Source organism: Podarcis gaigeae (assembly GCF_964106915.1).
Source record: "Podarcis gaigeae genome assembly, chromosome: 10".
Taxonomy (NCBI): Eukaryota; Metazoa; Chordata; class Lepidosauria; order Squamata; family Lacertidae; genus Podarcis; species Podarcis gaigeae.
Genome location: NC_139686.1, coordinates 39,989,801 through 40,009,027, shown reverse-complemented (window position 1 = coordinate 40,009,027; position 19,227 = coordinate 39,989,801). Strand labels below are relative to the sequence as shown.

The 19,227-nt window shown below is 44.3% G+C and overlaps 1 protein-coding gene across 6 annotated transcripts in view; it reads right to left on the bottom strand.

The window, feature by feature from the left end:
- Nucleotides 1-7,084, bottom strand: part of PPFIA2 (PTPRF interacting protein alpha 2) — a 271,229-nt gene extending 264,145 nt beyond the window's left edge. For 4 of the 6 annotated variants that reach the window (XM_083698940.1, XM_083698944.1, XM_083698947.1 and 1 more), the window contains exon 1: nt 6,817-7,083. The gene's annotated coding sequence lies outside the window, so the exon portion shown is untranslated. Of the gene's footprint in view, nt 1-6,816 lie in introns of all 6 variants that reach the window. The other 2 variants (XM_083698945.1, XM_083698946.1) reach the window with 2 other exon arrangements.
- Between the last annotated feature and the right edge of the window lie 12,143 nt (nt 7,085-19,227).

Here is a 19,227-nt window from a genome sequence, read left to right as displayed (position 1 = left end):
ACAGACACTCAATATTCTATGGCCACTGAGCGTGCTCAGTCCTTACTGGACTGCTTTTGGAGGGGAGATCTTGCCCTTTCAATCCCACCCCCTCATCATTTTTGCTGCTTCTGCAAACCTGCATGCCAATATCAGCAACTCTGCTTTCACTACACAGCTGTCATAATGCAGCACCTGAATTTGCTATTGGTCTCAAGCAGGGTAACAACATTTTGCACCAAATATATGCATTAATCCAAGGCTGTGCAAAAAACCCAGCATCAAAGACATGAACCTATGGTTCAGCTTGGGTCTTACATCATGGCTTTTTAACAAAAGTTTTGGACATTTGAAAGTGCAATAGGTCTGCAGGCAAGTCAACAGAGTAGGAGGCTTCTGCATACAGCTGAATGTTTGATTTGTCCTGTGAGGATGCCTAAGGGGTCAATTAAGCAGAAAGACTGGCCTTTGCTGCAAACTGAAAGGTATGGGAATTTTGACTGGAAATCCAAATAAAGGTTACTTGCAATATTAAAAGCTGACTCTATTGCAGGGTTGTTGTGTACTATGCCAGTGGCAGCTGGCAACATTTTGACTTGGCAGGGCTGCAGTTTTTAACCTTGCTGTTTTTCTTATAACAGGATTTGTTTAGGAAAGTGTGCTGAGTGCTACTGTCTCCTCACTAAAAAGCATCAGTTATTCTCTGCACATCTATGGAATTGAGAATAGCTTGCATTGTAAGAGGGCCCCTATGATTTTCAGGCAAGATTGACTCCATACCTCTTATTTAGAAATTATTTCATACCACATGACATAAGATTTTGAATTCACATATTCAGGACACCTACACATCCATTGCCAAAAAGTAAACAAACTCAAACTTTTTTTAAATTTAAGAAGCACTTGCTACAAGTTGCATCTCTCTCCCCCCCCCCATCAATTTAACTTTTCATTATACAAAACACTTCTTTCCTCTAAATTAAAAGTATAGAACAAAATGCTCCAACCAACAAACGAAAGATTATTATTGCTTCATTTGAACCAAGGCACACCAGAACATACTTGCAATGCATGGCTTTGTAATAATCTCTGGTCATGTGCAGAGTTCACCACACCAGAGTAATTGTAATCAGCCTCTTATAACTGAGATTAGGAATAATATTGTCCAGGTTTGGGGGGGAAATGGGTAGTCAGTCAATGTGATATGCAAACAGTCAGAGAGACCAAACTTCTCATTTTAGAAATTGACAGATAGAGTCACAAAAAAACACCCAATATAGAAATAATGGCAAGAGCATTTCCCTCCATTACGCCATATACATGAGATTCGGAATTAGGAAGGGGCTTGTTGGAAGCAGATCCACACACCAGTTCTGGAAATACTCTGGAAAATACTTGCATTTGGCTTAGATCAGCTTGCCCTGCTCTGCACTACCCAACAGCAGCTGCTGCAGTTTTTAATGTGTGTATGCAGGGAAATTGTTAATACAGAGTTTGCTGCAGCACATGCAAAATATGTCCATAATTTCTCCTTCCAATTCAATTCATAAAAATGAATGCAAAAACATTAAGTTTTAGAAAAGCATATTTATTATAGAAAGAGACTCACACTGTGATCACTGTTATTTGCTTCCTTCTCTTGCAAGGAAAGTCACAAAACAAATACTAAAGAAAACAAAAATGTCCTTCAAAGTAGGAAACACTCCCTGTTGCTTCTTTGGTTAACAGAACAAGTTAAAAGATATGAGGAGATCTAGCCTTCAAGGAACAAGCTCTGAGCATGCTCACAAGCAAGGTATGATTTGATAGGGCTGGAACACCCTCAGGCCTCCCCACTCAATGCAGATTGCCTTGATAGAAAGAAGGGGAAACGGAAAAGCTGGTAGTCCTCCAAGAGACACATGGAAGGGACGTCTTTACCAGAGTATACTTTTGAATTAGGACTGTCAGAGTGATGCAGAGAGCTGATTAGCCAGAAAACAGGAAATGGTCAGAAATGTTTCCAGAGCTTCTCTTGAGTTCAAACGGATGCGTGTGAAACAGGAAAGTGTGTGTCTTTGGGGGTTTTGTCTGGTGGTGGTGGCAAGTTAAAAACATGCTTAACATTCTCCTTGTGCTGTGTCCCAATAGTGCAGCTCCACCTGCAATGTGGGTATGAACACAATGGATATCAGGGTAGGATTTTTCTACTTTCTCAGCTCAAGTTCAACACCTCTCCTGAAATACAGGTGACACACAGCAAGATTGTTGTACATGCTTTTCTCTCACTCACACATCCTTCCAGGCCACAATAAAGGCAATAAAGTGCACTTGCTTTTGAATGTGCATTAGCATTCATTTCAAAAGTCTCACACCAGGTAAGAACAGAGTTAGAAAGAGCTGGAACGCTTTTTCCTTTGCTGCTGATACCTTTTGAGGGCACCTGTGGGGAGGGCCTGCTAGTGCACCACCCCACCTTGATTAAAATCTTGATTTCTGAGGACAGCTCTCTCCCGCCGTCCCTGGGGACATGACCTATCCAGACAATGAGGTAGTTTGCTCTACTTTTTTATATTCATGTGTTGTTTCTTCTCTCTTCTTTCTCCAGTCACTCAGTTCTATGTGTGCTGTATGCTGATTCTTGTTGCGCGTGAATAAAACCTATAGCCTTCTTCACCCCAAAGTGTGCTCATTGCCTCCAAATCACAAAGAACAGCTGCCCTTTGGAGGAGCAGTGGGCTTTCTTCCCCCTCTCCCCAAGATGCTTTGTACTTCTGCAAATATCAGGGTTCCACTGAGTCTGCTAATAGCTGCCTTATGTGCTTGAGTGCTGATGTTCTGGCTACATAAGCACAGGCACTCTCCTCTAAAGATATTTAAATGGAATCTAAAATATTATAAGAAATGAATGATTAAGCAGAGACTAAATGGTAACCCACAAGAGCTGCCATAGCAGCTGATTTCCTGCACCGTCAGGGAGTTTGCTCTAAGATCTTAAAGATCTCGTCCACCTCTATTGTTTAAATTAATCACAATGGTGGAGTTTCTCCTAAAAGTCACTTTTAAATAAGAAAGAAAGAGGAATTAAAAACAACAACACTCTTTAAGCCCAAGAGTGTTCATAAATCAATTACAACCTAACTCTATTAAAATGCATAGGACTTTTGCTATTTACATCTATGGGAAAGGGATTGCATCCTGCAGTTTAAAAATTACTTCTGTAATTTGAGGTTGTTATGCCTTCGCAATGATATATCTGAATTAAGTAGAAAAAAGATATTATTTAGTGACTGTCAGCATCTTTCTGGAAAAATATGTATACTAAGATAGATCTTCACATTAAGCTTAACTGTGGAAGGTTCAGATGTTTAGTAAAAATGAGGGAGGGAGGGAGGGAGGGAATCTATCCAATAATATACCATGTGTGCCCTTTCTTCTACAGCAGGCTTTCACCAACCATACTCTTAACTGTTGATCTTTGGATTCATTAAAAGGTTCTGGTGATGTAATTGATTAACACACTTACATCGAAGCTCACAAACCTATCAAGTGTCTTCACCTTACAAGACGACTTGAAAGGACAGCAAGATAGAGATAATGAAGCACAGGGCTCTGTGGTTATTGGTCTGAAATTCTTTTAATGCCACTGTTTGTTCTTTATTGCAGAACAAATAAACAAATAGGATTGGGGGGGGGGGTTCCCCCAGAGATGTATTTTCTCCTAGCAAATAGAATTACAAAATAAGTCAGTAAGAAACTCAATCTGACATAGCATGAGAAAGGTACAGAGTGACAATTTGAGTTGGGCACTAATCAAGGAATTCACGACTTTTCATATTAACATTAGCATCTAATTCCACTTCAGCTAGTCTTGATTGACTGCACATCTCATGGAATTAATGTTTCGTTCACAATGTCCAGCTCTTGGAGATCCTGTAATTCATTTGTTGGGGATGCAAAGCTGAGCAAATGAAGAATCCTAGATCAAGCTTAAAACTTGGATTTTGTGACTAAATTTCTTGGAACTTTTTTTACACCGCAAAAATTGTTTAATGGTGAATTCAAATATGAATTCTTTTCCGTGATCTCTTTGGGTTTGCATGCATCAGTTCTGTCAATAAAGAATATTGCATTTCTGGAAGTAATGAGATTCCTATAAGGGGCAATAGCCAAAAGTTAACGTAGACCCTTTGGCGAACTTTCAGCTGGACAATATCAACCATCATAATAGCGAACTCCTTCTCTCTGAAGTGGTCACACACTCTCATATACTCTGCATCCAGTGTGCTCCTGGTTTGATACAATCCCTATCTACCCTGCTGTTTCTTATGAAATACTGCATTTGGCTGCGTTTCCCCCAAACCTGCTTCAATTCAAATTCAGAAAAAGGAGGACTCAGCTGCATTTTAAATCACTGATCAGTAACCCAGCCTGAACGTTCATCTTTCTTTAGCAAAAATGGCACCACTCCCACACAATAATTCCTCTTATCAGGAGGCTTGGGGGAACCCCATGATATATAAAAAAGAGTAAGACAAGTTTTTTGTGGTGAGAGGAGAAACTAGAAGACATCCCAATCAGGACTGAGCATGCTCAGTGACCACAGAACACTTGGGTAGGAAAAGATAGCTCAGCTGGTACAGCATGAGACAATCTCAGAGTTGTGGGTGGGGCAAAAAAATTCTGCCTTGCAGGGGATTGGACTAGATAACCCCCTGTACCCCTTTCCTTCTCTTCCATTCTGTGAGAGGGGAATGCAGTGGCGTAGCGTGGGGGGTGCAGGGGGGCCGGCCGCACCGGGCGCAACATCTGGGGGTTAGGATTAGGGGGTGCAAATCCACGGGTTAGGGGGCGCAAATTACTTGCCTTGCCCTGGGTGCTGACAACCCACGCTACATCACTGGGGGAATGGAATATCTTGGGAAAGGGCACAGTTGTCTATCTGGAACAAGAAAACTCCAACATTTCTTGGGTAACATATCCATCACTGGTCCATGTGACTCCAACATCTCAGCAGAGGTCAATCCCAAACCAGAAATCTTTAACTTTAAATATTTAACTGGGAATATCAGGGATGGAACTGGGGACCTTTTGCAATCAGAACATGTGCTCTGCTACTGAGCCTGCCTCAGGATATGGTTTCACAATACAGTACTAGTACTATCAGAAAGCACCATTTGAGATGACTGCTTTTTCTATAAAAGCAATTTTTATCAATGTGTTTTACATTATTTTCCAAAGTGCTATGGGTAGTATTCAATGCTAGTCCTACTCAGAGTAGATCCACTGAAGTTAACCCTATGTCAGTCATGTGTATTAATTTCAATGGGCCTACTCCGGTACACAAAGCTCACATACATGGTTTAGTGCAAACTGCAACACATCAGCTAGAGCAGTTGGTAAAGTAAATTAACCATTAAGTCCAGTGATGAGATTTACTATTCCAAGATGCATGGAAAATTAAAACAACTTGCATAATTCAAAGTTACCATAAGGAAGCAATTATATAATGGTATATATCCACTCCACCCCAAACAACAGACCATTACAGACCCCAACTTTGGGGCTTTCTGATGTGCAAAAGGCAACCTGTATCAATCCTTAATTTGATCAAAATTTCTGAATCACTACCATGGAGAGGATGGTGTGTGTGTGTGTGTGTGTGTGTGTGTGTGTGTGAAACCTCTGCAAACAGCACAGCAAGTCAATCCTAGTTCTTTCATTTTGACCCCACCCACCAGCTTCTCTCTACCTCTTGATATCAAATGCCCCAGGTGAGAAAAAAAGCTCAGAAATCAGAAGAGTAATATTCACTCCGCTCCACAGATCAGTCACGTTTGTTCCCTGGCACATGTTCATTGCCATTCTTCCTTTTTTAATTGTAGGGATGTGAGAGGAGCAATTTGTGAGCACAACTGACAACTCAACAAAGGCTCCCTTCTTATCACACTACCGTTCAGCTATAGTTCACCTTGAAGGCTTCCAGTTTCAAAGGCTCAGGGTGTGGGAGGGGTGTGGTTTCTTCTATATTCCGAAGATGGTACTATAAGGTGACTTTCCCCTGTTCTTGCTAAACCCTTCCCTTGGGAACCCTGCGTGCAATTTCATTTCTCCATTCAGGGAAGCCAAGTCTTTAATTGCACGAGCCACTTTGCCCCTTCGGCTACATCCGCGCCATCCCCCTTCGCTCCGTGCCTGCCGTGACATCATCAGCAGGAACTCACCCTGCCCTTCGGATACTACTTCACCCAACCATATTTACAGCACCTCCAAAGAGACGCCGCCGCCGCTGCTGCTGCTCTTGCAGCGCCCAGCAATTCCTGCGATTTTCTTCTCCCTCTCCCGCCCCCCCTCCCACCTTCCCCTTTCCAGATGCTGTCAGCTACACCTCACTTCACCCACGGAGAGCAATTCCTGGAGGAAAATCCGTGCCATTGTCTGACTTGCACACTGCATGCATCTTTCTCCTCCTAGTTAACTCCTTCCCTCCCGCGCTGCTTCAGCTGAACTGTGAGATCACCTTTGAAAAATTAAAAGAAGAAGAAGAACGTAGAGGGTTGGAAATCGAGAGAGATCCTTTCCACTTATCCGCACCCCCACCACCACCCTCCACCAGCAAGTCTTGGTATTAAGAGCTAAGTCTTGCAGCTGTAACATCTGCCACCCAGAAACCCAACCCATAGCCTTAAGAAGTTGACTTCATTGAAAGACTGGGATCTCCATTTCCAAGGAGAATCTTGAAAAGGCAGCAGCCCCGGCTGATTCCCCACCACCTTCCCTTTCCCTTTGCAATGGGATGTGCGGGGCGGCGGGGGGGGGGGTTGAGATCTGCCTTTGCCCTCTGGCTTTGCAACATACCTAAAGCTTGGTCTTCTCCACGCGTCTCTCGGGAATCGGTGGTCCTCGCCTTGGCTCCGCTGGGCGCTCACACACAGCCGGGCGCCGCCGCCGCCGCCCCTCCACTCGCCTCCCGGGCAAGGCTGCCAGGACCAACGCCAACGCCGCCGCCGCCGCTCCTGCTCAGGGAAGGCAGCTCCAGCGCAGCCCGCCACCCGCTTCGGCCGCCAGCAGGAGCGGCTCGGCGGCACCTCAGCATTTTCCTCCACCTGTCACTTCGTCGGCAGCCGAAAGGGGGAAACATCCATGGGGAAAAAATGGCATATTACAATTTTTTTTGCTTTGAGGAGCTAGAGCGCGGTTGAGACCATTGTTAGGAGGAGGAGAGGGGGGAGAGGCGGCTCTTAAAGCTCCAGCAGCCTTTTTTCTCCCCCCCCCCCCTCGTGGCTGGGAAAGTCAGCGGATTAAGGGGGGGAGAGAGAAAGAAAGCAGGGATTTTGCTTTTCTTGGAATTAAACTTTGCGGAGTGACAGCTGGAATAGCCTGCGATATATAATTTTTACAATGGCTAGAAAATCGGGCGAGCTGCGTTCCTTACCGGCGCAGCACAATCCTATGTATGGATTTTGCACTTTGTTCGGTGGTGTTTAGTAAGAGGTAAAGGAAATAAGAGGAGGGATCCGGTGCGTTCCTCTTAGAATTAGCAAGCGCAGCCCTATGCATGCCTACTCGGAGGTAAGCCCCGATGAGATCACTGCCAAGTAAGTGGAGTATAGGATTGCAGCCCCTAAACCTCCGCGCAGTTGCTGCGGGTTTCGTTAACTAAGGACTGCAGCCGCTGAGTGTTCGCGCCGCATCATTACCAGAAAGGCTGAAAATCAACTCTGATGTAATTTGTCCCTAATGTACAAATATTTCAGGAAATCCATATCGGCCGTCAGCAAGAGAGCCGCATATTGTAGTTCCATATTTCCCTACATCATGTAACACACACACACACACACACACACACACACCCTGCCTTTCTTTTGCCTTCGCCCTCAAGGGGTACACACAGTTCTCAGGCATGGAACAAAGCGGTGTTGGCAACCTGGCGCCCTCCGAGCCTTCTGGACTACAACAGTTCCCCGCCCCCCTCACCTTTTTCTCCAGGGTGGCTCACACTATCCTTCCCTCCTCATTTAATCCCAACAACGACAACCCTGTGAGGCAGGTTAGGAGAGGCAGTGACTAGCCCAGCCTCATCGCGTGGGGGATTCGAACCCTGATCTCCAAGGTCGCCGTCTGACACTCTAACCACTATACCACTCTGCCTCAGTCCCTGGTATCTCCAGGTGGGGCTGGGAATCTCTCCAGTCTGCTCGCCTGCGGTGCTCAGTGCCGGATTTAAGTATAAGCTAAACAAGCTATAGCTTAGGGCCCCACAAAAATTTAAAGGAGAAAAAAAAAACCCTGGATGAGCATTTCTAAAATATAAGATAAAAAACAAGTAAAATAAAACCTACCTACAGCAACAGTGTTTGGTGTTCTGTAGGCTCCTATGATGTAAGTAATGGGCCCCGCCTGCTAGCCTGCTCCCTAAAATATCACTGGTTTGCTCATTTCTATATCAATTACTTTGATAAAATACATACAGTATTTTATGTGCAAATGGCTTTAGATACCTTTTAGGTCCGTAAATTACCATATAGCATATATTCAACACAAAAAAACAGCGACAATTTGTTGTTGACCAAGAACAGCTGGACATATAAAGGCCCCATTACCTTCAGTAGCTTAGGTCCTCATCAAACCTAAATCCGGCCCTGGAGGTGCTGCTGCCAGTCTGTGTAGCCAACACTGAACTAGATGGACCAATGGTCTGGCTAAGTTTAAGGTATCTTGCTTTTTTCCTATTCCTTGCTTTCGCTAATCCCCCCTCCCCTGTTATTTTCATACATCTCTATAATTATCACTGCATGGATAATTTATCTCCAAGAGGCTATTACAACGACAGGGCCACCGGGTTGATCTAATCCGAGGAGCCAAACGGGGTCTTCCCTCCTTTCCCTCCCTTCCCTGTAATCCTCGGAGAGCTGCTGCTAAATCATCTGACAAGGAGAGGGAGATCTGCTGGGAAGCCGCCCCGGAATGCCTGCGAGAGGAGCGAAGCAAGAGATCAGTTCACTGACTGACTCGGGAGTTTGCGGGACGTGGGAATCCGGGGAGCGGAAGTCGTGTACGGCACGCAATCGCTCCCTTTCTCAGTGCTTGGGGTTTCCCCTGGAAGCTGCTGCAGTGGTTTCCACCAGTCTTTAAATAAATTCTGAAGTAATCACGTCGGCTTCTCTCTCTGCCTCACGCACGCAGCCAGTTCCCCAGATGCTGCCGCGGCGTTTTCACAGCTCGGATGCTCCGCCATCCGCCCCCTCCCTCCCCAAGGACAGCCGGTTGTTAGGAGAGGGAGAGATGGCAAGGCAAGAAGGAGCGGCGGCTAGGTAGCCCGCGACAACACTTTCCCCGCTTTTGGGGAAAAAAACCATACAAAATAAGGTTTTTTTGTTTTGTCTTCACTTTAGGGCACGGGTTTCTCCTTCATGCAGATAGGGCTGGAGCAAACGAGAGCTCAAGGACGTGTAAGTCGGCAGGAAGTCCTGCAGAAGTCCTGTTGCCAAATAAAATAAGCCAAAAATGAAATCCTATACTACAGACGTCAATGAGTCTCACTTCCGTTACGTGGTCATAGGAGTGAAGTGTAGGTAGTTTGGGGGTGCCAAACTGGGTGTTTGACCCAGATGAAATAAAACCTAGTTTCATCCCTGGTGTAGGCTGGTTAAAGTAAAGGTAAACGGCCCCTGGCCATTAGGTCCAGTCGTGACCAACTCTGGGGTTGCGGCGCTCATCTCACTTTATTGGCTGAGAGAGCCGGCGTACAGCTTCCGGGTCATGTGGCCAGCATGACTAAGCCACTTCTGGCAAACCAGAGCAGCGCACGGAAACACTGTTTACCTTCCTGCTGGAGCGGTACCTATTTATCTACTTGCACTTTGACGTGCTTTTGAACTGCTAGGTTGGCAGGAGCAGGGACTGAGCAACGGGAGCTCACCCCGTCGCAGGGATTTGAACTGCCGACCTTCTGATCGGCAAGTCCTAGGCTCTGTGGTTTAACCCACAGCACCACCCGCGTACCTATTACTCAGAAGTAAATCCCACTGAATTGCATGGGAGTTGTGTGCCTAACTAAGGGTGCAAAGAATTGCAGCCTCTTCCTGCTCACCTACCACAGGCAGGTATGCTGGGACCACCGATGTCCACACCATCCCCTTTAAAGCACATTTAACCCACATTTCAAGCACATGGTTTCCCCTCTGTCATGGGAACTGTAGCTTAAGGGTGCTGGGAAGTGAAACTCTGGGGTGTGTGAGTGGGTAAACTACAGTTTCTAGGATTATTTTTGCGAAGCCCAAGGTTTTAAATGCATGTGACTTTTGCTTCATCTTTTTCCATGTTCTGAGCCACTTATGGTAGAATTCAAAGAAGCGTGCAAGCCTAGGTGCTTCCATACACATATGTACACTGGTACTAGAGTCATAAGAGCATTAACATCTGTGGGTTGGACCAGGCATCCATCTACTCTAGTTTTGAATGGTGGACAGTAGGGATGCTTCATAGAAGCCTACAGATAGTGCTTAAAGGCTCTCCCTTGTTTTTTGTCCACAGATTAAATATTCACATGTAGAGGTTTTCCCGTTAGCCCAAAAATGGAAAATGAGCAAGGTCCCAACTAAAGAATAACGGCAACTTAAGCTGATAGAATATGTGCAGCTTGCAGACTTAACATATAGAATAAGAGAAGAACATAAGATGGGAAAATGTTTATTGAATATATGGAGGGGAATGTGTTCACTTGAAAGCGTTGGCAGCATTAAGATAAATTCAACAGTGTAAATTAGTTTTGATGGGTGTAATAATGGAATACTGAATGGTTTAGTTTATGTAAAATATGCTGGGATGTATGGTATGCAAAATGTACCACAGAAAGAGAAGAAGGGAAATCATTGATAATTTGAGGATGTTTAAATAAGTATTCAAAATTGTAAAACAGAAAATTTAATAAAAATTATAGAGAGAGAGAGAGTTTTCCCTGTCCACTTCTATCCCTGCAGCAGCCATCTGCTGAACCTCCAGACTGAGTATTTACTCTCATGGGAATTAGCAAAGTTCTATTATTATAGGTTGTGCTTTGGAGGAGTCACCCCATCATGTTTTATTGTAGTGTGGCATAGTATTGTAGATCAAGGGCCTGAAAGATCTGCAAGTGCTGTTATATACTTCTTAAGAAGACAAGTTGTGAAAATTATACTTTGCCACCGACACTGCTTAACCAGGGCTCCTGGGCAACCTCTCATCCAGCAACTGATCAGACTAAAAGTTCCCTCAGATACAGATACGGTATGTGAAAATGTTCAGGCTGTGCAACATACTTAATCATGCAGAGTTGTTCAGAAGCTTATAATCGCATGGGATGTAATTTCATCTCCTTTTGTGCACACCATCCATTTAAAGCTCATTGCATCCCCCCAAAGTATCCTGTGGACTGTGGTTGGTTAAGGGTGCTGAGAACTGGAGCTCTGTGAGGGGTACACTACCAAGGGGATTATTCGGGGAAGTAATGTGTTTTAAATGTATGGTGTGGATTTGACCTAAGAATAAAGGGGGAGGATTATAGTTGCATGATAAAGCTCATGCTCTGTGTAGAGAAGGTATAAGGATCAATCTCTGGCCTCTCTGCTTTTGGAGCTAATGGAACGCCCTTTCTGGAGTGACCTGCCTACTCTGGGGTCTTTAAGGCACCAGGAAAAGACCACCCTGCCCCCTGGCTTTTTTATGGCTATCTGTTGGGTGCTTCCATTTCCCCCCACCACATTCCCCTTTGCTCTGTGTTGTATGCTGGTTTTAATTTTATGCTGTTTGTTTAAAGTGGATTGCTTTTTTGTGTTTTATTGTTTATGGAAACCACCCAGAAAACTTGTTTGGGTAATAATAAAAGCACCAGGTGGGAAATGTTTTATCGGTATTTGCTTATGAATAGTCTATACGCTATCATGAAAGCAACTTTGAGATCATTTTTATTATTATTATTATTCAACGATCTATAAATCTTGTTGAATGGATGAAGAAAAAACTAAAATATCTCTGCCTGAGATCTTGGAGAGCTGCTGCCTGCCAGAGTGGAGTCAGGCATCTTCCTGCTCAAACGCTTGATTCAATCAACTGTGGCCTTTAGCTTTATAATCCTAATCCCTTACTGGTGGAAGTTTGTTCTGAAACCCATCACCACTTGCTTTCAAATAAATATAGTTAAAATTGGGCAGCCTGGTTCGGTAAGTCATTGGGAATAACAAACCAAAGCTGTAATAACATGTCATGTATAACCTTTATAATTACTTTTGTAATAACTCTGGAATTAGAGTAGCCTAACCGAAGAACTCTATTTCTTTTCTTTATTAAAAAGGCCATGTAAAGCAAGAGAGAAGATTCCCTGAAGTGAATAAATGATCTCCTGGTCTCTTCAAGCAATAAAAATTTTCTTTCCTCTAGTCGAATAAATATGGCCTGATGCCATAGTGTGTGTAGTTAGAAAAGGGAGGGGGTGGAATTCCGTGTGGCAGGTGGAAGTGTGCATATATATGTGTACTGTTCTGCTGATATATCACTTGAGCTACCTAGGCCTTTGATTTTGGGTGCTGGGCAGGGTTGAATTAGCCTACGCTGAGGCCTTAAGCTATATCAAGTATAAGAGGCCTCATGACATTATTCTAACAGACAGGACAATGAAAATTGAAATAATTAACTTTTACATTTGCATATATACCAGTACATAGGCATGGGTGCAACAAAAAACGAACGACCTAACTCAAAGTTGCATCTAGCAATAAGCCTATTTATATACAAAATACCGTACCTTTATATGAAAACACCCTTATGATCTGCTACTTAGCATGTATGAAAATTTTTATAGTTCAGCAACACAAGAGCAGTTAAACACAAAACCCATTACTTACAAAACGGAACAGCCAATACAATGTGCACTGCACGTGTCCTACATATGACATAACATTTAACATAATTTTGTGATTAGGGTTTTTTTTAGAGCAAAGCCATTAAAATTTAGGATTGCTTTCTCCTCTTGTATTTAGAGGCCCATTATAATCTGAGGCCATCATCTGTATACAGCCTAGTTAGTTTGTGTGGAAATCCAGCACTGGGGCTTGGGGAATTATGGCCAGCCAAAAAAACAGGAGTCCTGACCACAATCCCCTAAATCCAATTTATTGATTCTATTATTTATCATATTTGTGCATTGCTTTATCTATTGTTTTCAATCCCACACATTTCCCAAATCAGCACATGGTATTTATGTGCATATTGTCTTGACTGTACACATGCAGAATTATCCACACAAATGAGAACAAGCAGTTTAAGGAGCGGGAGTCTGCTCTCAAGATGGATGCAACGTGTTGTTAAAATGCACATCAAACCCCCCTTTTAGTGCTGCACATGCTGACCAGAGTCTTCTCCCTAAAACAAGGCTAGCCAATGCAGTGTCTGCCAGATGTTGTGAGACAACAACTCCCATCAGCCCAAGACAGCATGGCTTATAGCCGGGGAAGATGGGAAATGTAGTTCAACAACGTCTTGAAGGCACTAACCTGGGTATCTCTGCCCAAAAAAACCACTGGCAGTTTTCCTGAGATGAAGAAAAGGACAACATTCAAGCTGAAGAATAGGAATCATTGTTCCTCTCTCCTTGATTCTGCTTCTTTGATCTGAAGCATGGAGAGGAAAAGCAGTCTGTTAAATTAAGATGGACCATCTACCTCTTAAGAGCAAAGAATGAAAACACACAGACCACAGCCCAAACCAGTGTTAGGTGCACTTAAAGCCATTGCTTTTAATGAGCTTAAGTATGCCTATGTGTAGGACTGTGTTCATGGGCATCGAGCCATTCATACTGCTGCCAAATTTCATTAACGTTATTCCACAGAGGACAACTGGGTGGAATGCCTGCTTCTTCTTCCATTCAACACTTTGCATCTTGAGCTCATGTAGTCTTTTGTCGAAGAAGTGCTGCTATAATTCTGCATCAGTGCAGCTGCTGATTACTTAATCCAGCTTCATGCGCATGAACAAGCAGCAGCTTTGGAGAATGGTCTCAAAAACACAGGCATTTGGTCAGTTCTTTTCCCTTCTCCACCCTCCTCGTTTTGTCTTGGAAATGCTTGCACTAAAAATAGCAGGAAGTAAAGACAGAAACAGCTAGAGCTGTAAAGGCTGTGATCCTTTGCACAATTACTTGTGGACAGGGCTCGATAAAGTTAAAGGATAGGACTAAGCATGTTCACTGGGCATGAAATGCTGATATGGCAGGCAGGGAGAATGGAAAACTAAAGGAGGAGGATGCAATGGAGTATCCTAGAAAAGGGCATGGCTGACCAGCACCCTAAGTGGGAGCATGTCATACGGCCAGATCAGATTCAGGAGCAGAGCTCCAGCCATACAGTTCTTTCCACAGACAGCTGACTTAACTATGTTTCCTGCATTGCAGAGGGTGGGACTAGATGGCATTTGGAGTCCCCTCCAACTCTACAATTCTATGATGGGAGTTCCAGTTTTCATAGCAGGACTAACAGTTTCATAATAGTAACCCCTATAATAGTTACAGTTTAATAACTTTTGCATAGTCGGAATAGATAAAAATGTTAAGAGAGCTTTCCCTTCATCCAAAACTTTTCTTTTCTTTTTCTGTCCATGGAGAAAATGAAAAAGTGAAATTTGAGAACACCTTGGAACTCCTTAGTTGGATACCACTCTAAGAATGCAAGGTAGTATTCAGCTACATTATACACAGTGAAATTAATGGCCATGCTTAACTTAGGTCTGTTGATATCAGTGGGTGTTCTCTGAGTAACCATGAGTTGGATACAACCCATTGACTTTGTTGTATTGCTCAAGAAGTTGTAGTTTATTTTATTCCCCATGCTCTTTACTTTTTATTTACTCTTTAGTAGAAATATTTTGTCATTTGGTGCATTTAGTGGCACAGATCCATTTAGCAGTGGACAGCAAACATATAAGCTCAGAAGAACGGCATAAATGATGATTGGGGTGGGGGATAATTTATGATTTATTGACAGTAGCTACTTATCAGATCAATTTCTAGCTTGGGAGAATAAAGAGGAAGTCTAGAATTGCACAGGAAATGATTAAATATTTAGTTCAAGTCCTCCGTCCAAAAGTGGGCTCCATGCTACTTGAATGGAGGCCATCTGAACGGAAATGTAAATAAACTATTCATTCTTAAATATTATCCCTGTAATGGAAGGTAACAGCCAATTACTGAAGTCAAAAGAAATATTATTGGCAATCAGTGTGGCTCTGAGGCTCATTTACATTATCGGTTTGTCTCTGTAGCCTCGATCCATGCATCTAAAAAACAAGGGCTTCCGTATCTTAAATGCAAAAATCATGAATGTTAGTCATTGCATGAATGGATAAAGGCCTCTTTAGTGAAGGCGCACTTATGAAACCTACACACTCACAGAGTAATACAGGGAGTAGTTTTGTCTATTTATTTTTGCTGCCCATAGCAACAGTCCTTTGTGCTGTCCATAGCAGTTAGGAACAAAGAAGGTGCTTTATACTGAAGTCTGATCTCTGGAACATGGAACATCTAGGAACCTAAGAAGCAACCACCTTCTACTGAGTCAGATTATTGGTCCTTCTATCTCAGTATTATCTCCACTGACTGTCAGCAGCTGTTTAGGGTTTCAGACAGGAGACATTTCCACCCCTACTTGGAGATGCCAGTGATTGAACTTGAGACATTCTGCATTTAAAGCAGAGGTTCTACCAGCTCAATATTGCATACCCCTAAGGGTAATGTCCGCAAGCCTCTGCAGGAGGTACATGTCTCACATATACACATTCTAAGAGTCACATGAATTAGTATTTCTAGGCATTAGGACACAGGGACAGGTTTACCTTAGTAACTTAGAATCATGCAGCTCTTAAAATGGGGGTAAAGGTAAAGGGACCCCTGACCATTAGGTCCAGTCGTGGCCGACTCTGGGGTTGCAGCGCTCATCTTGCTTTATTGGCCGAGGGAGCCGACGTACAGCTTCCAGGTCATGTGGCCAGCATGACTAAGCCGCTTCTGGCGAACCAGAGCAGCGCACGGAAATGCCGTTTACCTTCCCGCCAGAGCGGTACCTGTTTATCTACTTGCACTTTGATGTGCTTTCGAACTGCTAGGTGGGCAGGAGCAGGGACCAAACAACAGGAGCTCACCCCGTCGCGGGGATTTGAACCACCGACCTTCTGATCGGCAAGTCCTAGGCTCTGCGGTTTAACCCACATCGCCACCCGCGTCCCTTAAAATGGGGGGACAATTTACTGAATTACACACAGAGACAAAATTTACTCATTTAATACTGCAGTGAAATGTTATCTGTTACGGCAATGGTGAATAGTTTCAGCTTTGGGAGTATTAGCTAAATAATTCTAACCACAACTATACTTAACACGTGTGAGGATTGCTCCACCCCTCTCTGCAGGATCTTCGGAGCCTCAGGGTGTCTCTTAATTTAAGACACCACCTGGTGAGCCCCATACTCTCACAATCCTGGGTGCTCTTGTCACCATCAATCCTGTTTGTTTCATGTTTTATTTCCTCAGTTGGTTACTTCTGAGTACAGCCCTACAGCTTTACTGTAGCATCGGTCCTCTGCCTCATAGAATCTCTTCTTAACACCTTTAAGCTAACCATTGGAGGTTTGTGGGGCCCCAGGCCTTCCTCAGTGACTCCTCTTTACTTCTGTGTTTCTTGCTTTTCCTCTGTGGCAACCCCTGTCAGCTCTGTCCATCCACCTCTCCTCTTAGCATTTTATTCTCTCCTCCTCCTCCTCTCTCTCCTGGATCTTCGCTGGCTCACCCCCTCACTTCCAGTCTCTCCTGACCAGCTTCCACTCAGGGTGCAAGATGAAAGGAGCAGCAGGCAAGTTGCTGTGACACTGTCTTCCAAGAGCACACAGGGCATGCACACAAGACTGAGCAAGCACATGAGGCATAAGATGGATGAGGCTACAGAAGGAAGGGCAAAGGAGGGAATGTGAGAAAGTGTAAGGTTCTGGAGAAAAGGTTTGCCCAGCATAGCTTGAAGAACACCAGTCTGCTCATTCTTTCTGGGCTTTCATAATGGAAGTTACATTGCATGCTAGGCCTCAGTCATCCACAATTGGCATGAACTCAGTGGAAGGCTGGGTTAGGGAAGGATCAAAATACTTGTCTAAAATAAACACTCTCTCTCTCTCTCTCTCTCTCTCTCTCTCTCTCTCAAATATATGATAGGCGTGTTCATGAAAACAGACTTGTTCATAATTAAATGTAACATGCCGCCATTTTTAAATGTGTTTCTTTAAAAAATAAAAGAGAACAACAAGCTAATAAAAGCTGTTAAATACTTCCAGGTGTCTTAATTTGTAAATCAATGTATACATAATTGGCAATGTGATGCATCACATTGTACTCCTTCTAAACTTCATGTTTTCATTCTGCTAACATGTTGTCACAATGAATTCATGTACATCCTGGTATATTGTAAATATCTACTATTTCTTCCATGCCTACTGAATCAAGTATTGTACAAACAGTGGGAGAGCTAAATGACCAACTCTCTTGTTTCAATTAAGGTTAATACACTGAATTACCTGAAGTTTCTGCTCTATTGTGTTTACCTTATGCTTTGGAATGATGCCCAGAACAATAAAACATCATCGTGCTTGTTTACAGCTAACCAATTACATTTTCCTTTGCTTTCTAAGATTGGGGCCCTCTCCTTGCATCCCAACAGCTAAAAGAGCATCTCATTAAGGCAAGCAGGGGTAAAGCTGCTCCATCTCATCGCATTTGCCAGGAAATGAGGGAAGGCAAAGGCAGAGAGCATGTTCATTGTGTGCATAAATTCCAAGGTTCAATTCCCATCATCTCCAAGTAGGACTGGGAGAGATCCTAGTCTGAAACTCTAGAGAGCTTCTGCCAGTCAACACTGAGCTAGATTCAGACCAATGTTCTGAATCAGTAGGAGTTTCTAAAGACAAAAGGAAGCCTCTTTGGGACAGCTGGTAGCTGGAGGGTACAGAAAGTGGAACCAAGGTTAGTGCTAGCATTTATATCCCACCTTTCTCTCCAAGGAGCTCAAGGTGGTTTACATGTGTCAGGACTGCCTCTAGGTCCCAGCTCACAGAGGACCAACGCCCGGGTGATGTAATGTACAAAAGTCTTTATTGAAGTTTAGTTTCCATTTCAAACCCCAGAGCGCGCAGCCCTACGTCTTGACTCTAGATCGGCGAAGTCCCCTCTGAGTCACTATCCCTTCCGCACCAGTTTAAGATCCTAGCCCGGCTGCACCTCCTGCGCTGTTCCTTCCTCCTCTGGGTCCTTCTGCCCCCTGGGGTTTCCTCCTTCCTGGACTCTTCTGATGCTGACCCCCCTGAGTCTTGCCCTTCCTTCCGGCGGGCTTTAGGACCTGGCTCCCTATCCGGGCTCCCTGCTGTGCCGCTCGCCGGTACATTTGAACTTGGCGCGCGCGCCCAGCCGGTAACCTTCCTCCTGACCGTTTCCCCGCTCTCCGATGTGGGCGTGGTCAAACCTGACTCATCTCCTCTCGCTGGTGGTGAGAACACTGGTCCCGATTCCTGGGACTCCCCCTCCCTACTGCGCTCTGGTGGGGAAGCTGGTCCTGATTTCCAACTGCTGCTCAGGGAGTCCCCGCTGGCCCCTTCCTCCTGGGGTTTGCCCCCTGGAGCCCCCCTTGCCCTGGCCATCGGCGCTCCCTTCTGTGAATCTTCCGATTCGCTGGAGAGGCTCGTGGAATAACTCTGGCCACTGTCACTGCCTCCACCCCACTCGGATTCCTCCTCCTCGCTCTCCATTTGCTCCCCCTCCTGTGTCTCTGCTCCTGAACCCCTGACAACATGGTTCTTATCCTCTTTAATCCTCACAACAACCCTGTGGGGTAGGTTACATTGAGAGACAGCAACCAGCCCAAGGTCACCCATTCAGCTTCATGGCTGAGTGGCGATTTCAACCATGGTCTCCCAGGTCCTAATCCAACACTCTAACCGCTACAACCACACCCTCTAGCACTAACCTTGGTTCCACTTTCTGTACCCTCCAGCTACCAGCTGTCCCAAAGAGGCTTCCTTTTGTCTTTAGAAACTCCTACTGATTCAGAACATTTAAGCAATGTTTCCATATTATAGGTGCAATTCATCTGTCTTGTCATTCAGACTGTGGGACATCACAATAATGGCTTCCTTTCAGTTGCAGATCAAGTACAAACTACTTACCTTTGAAGGTGTCAATGGCTACACCTTCCCATCCCTCTTCTTT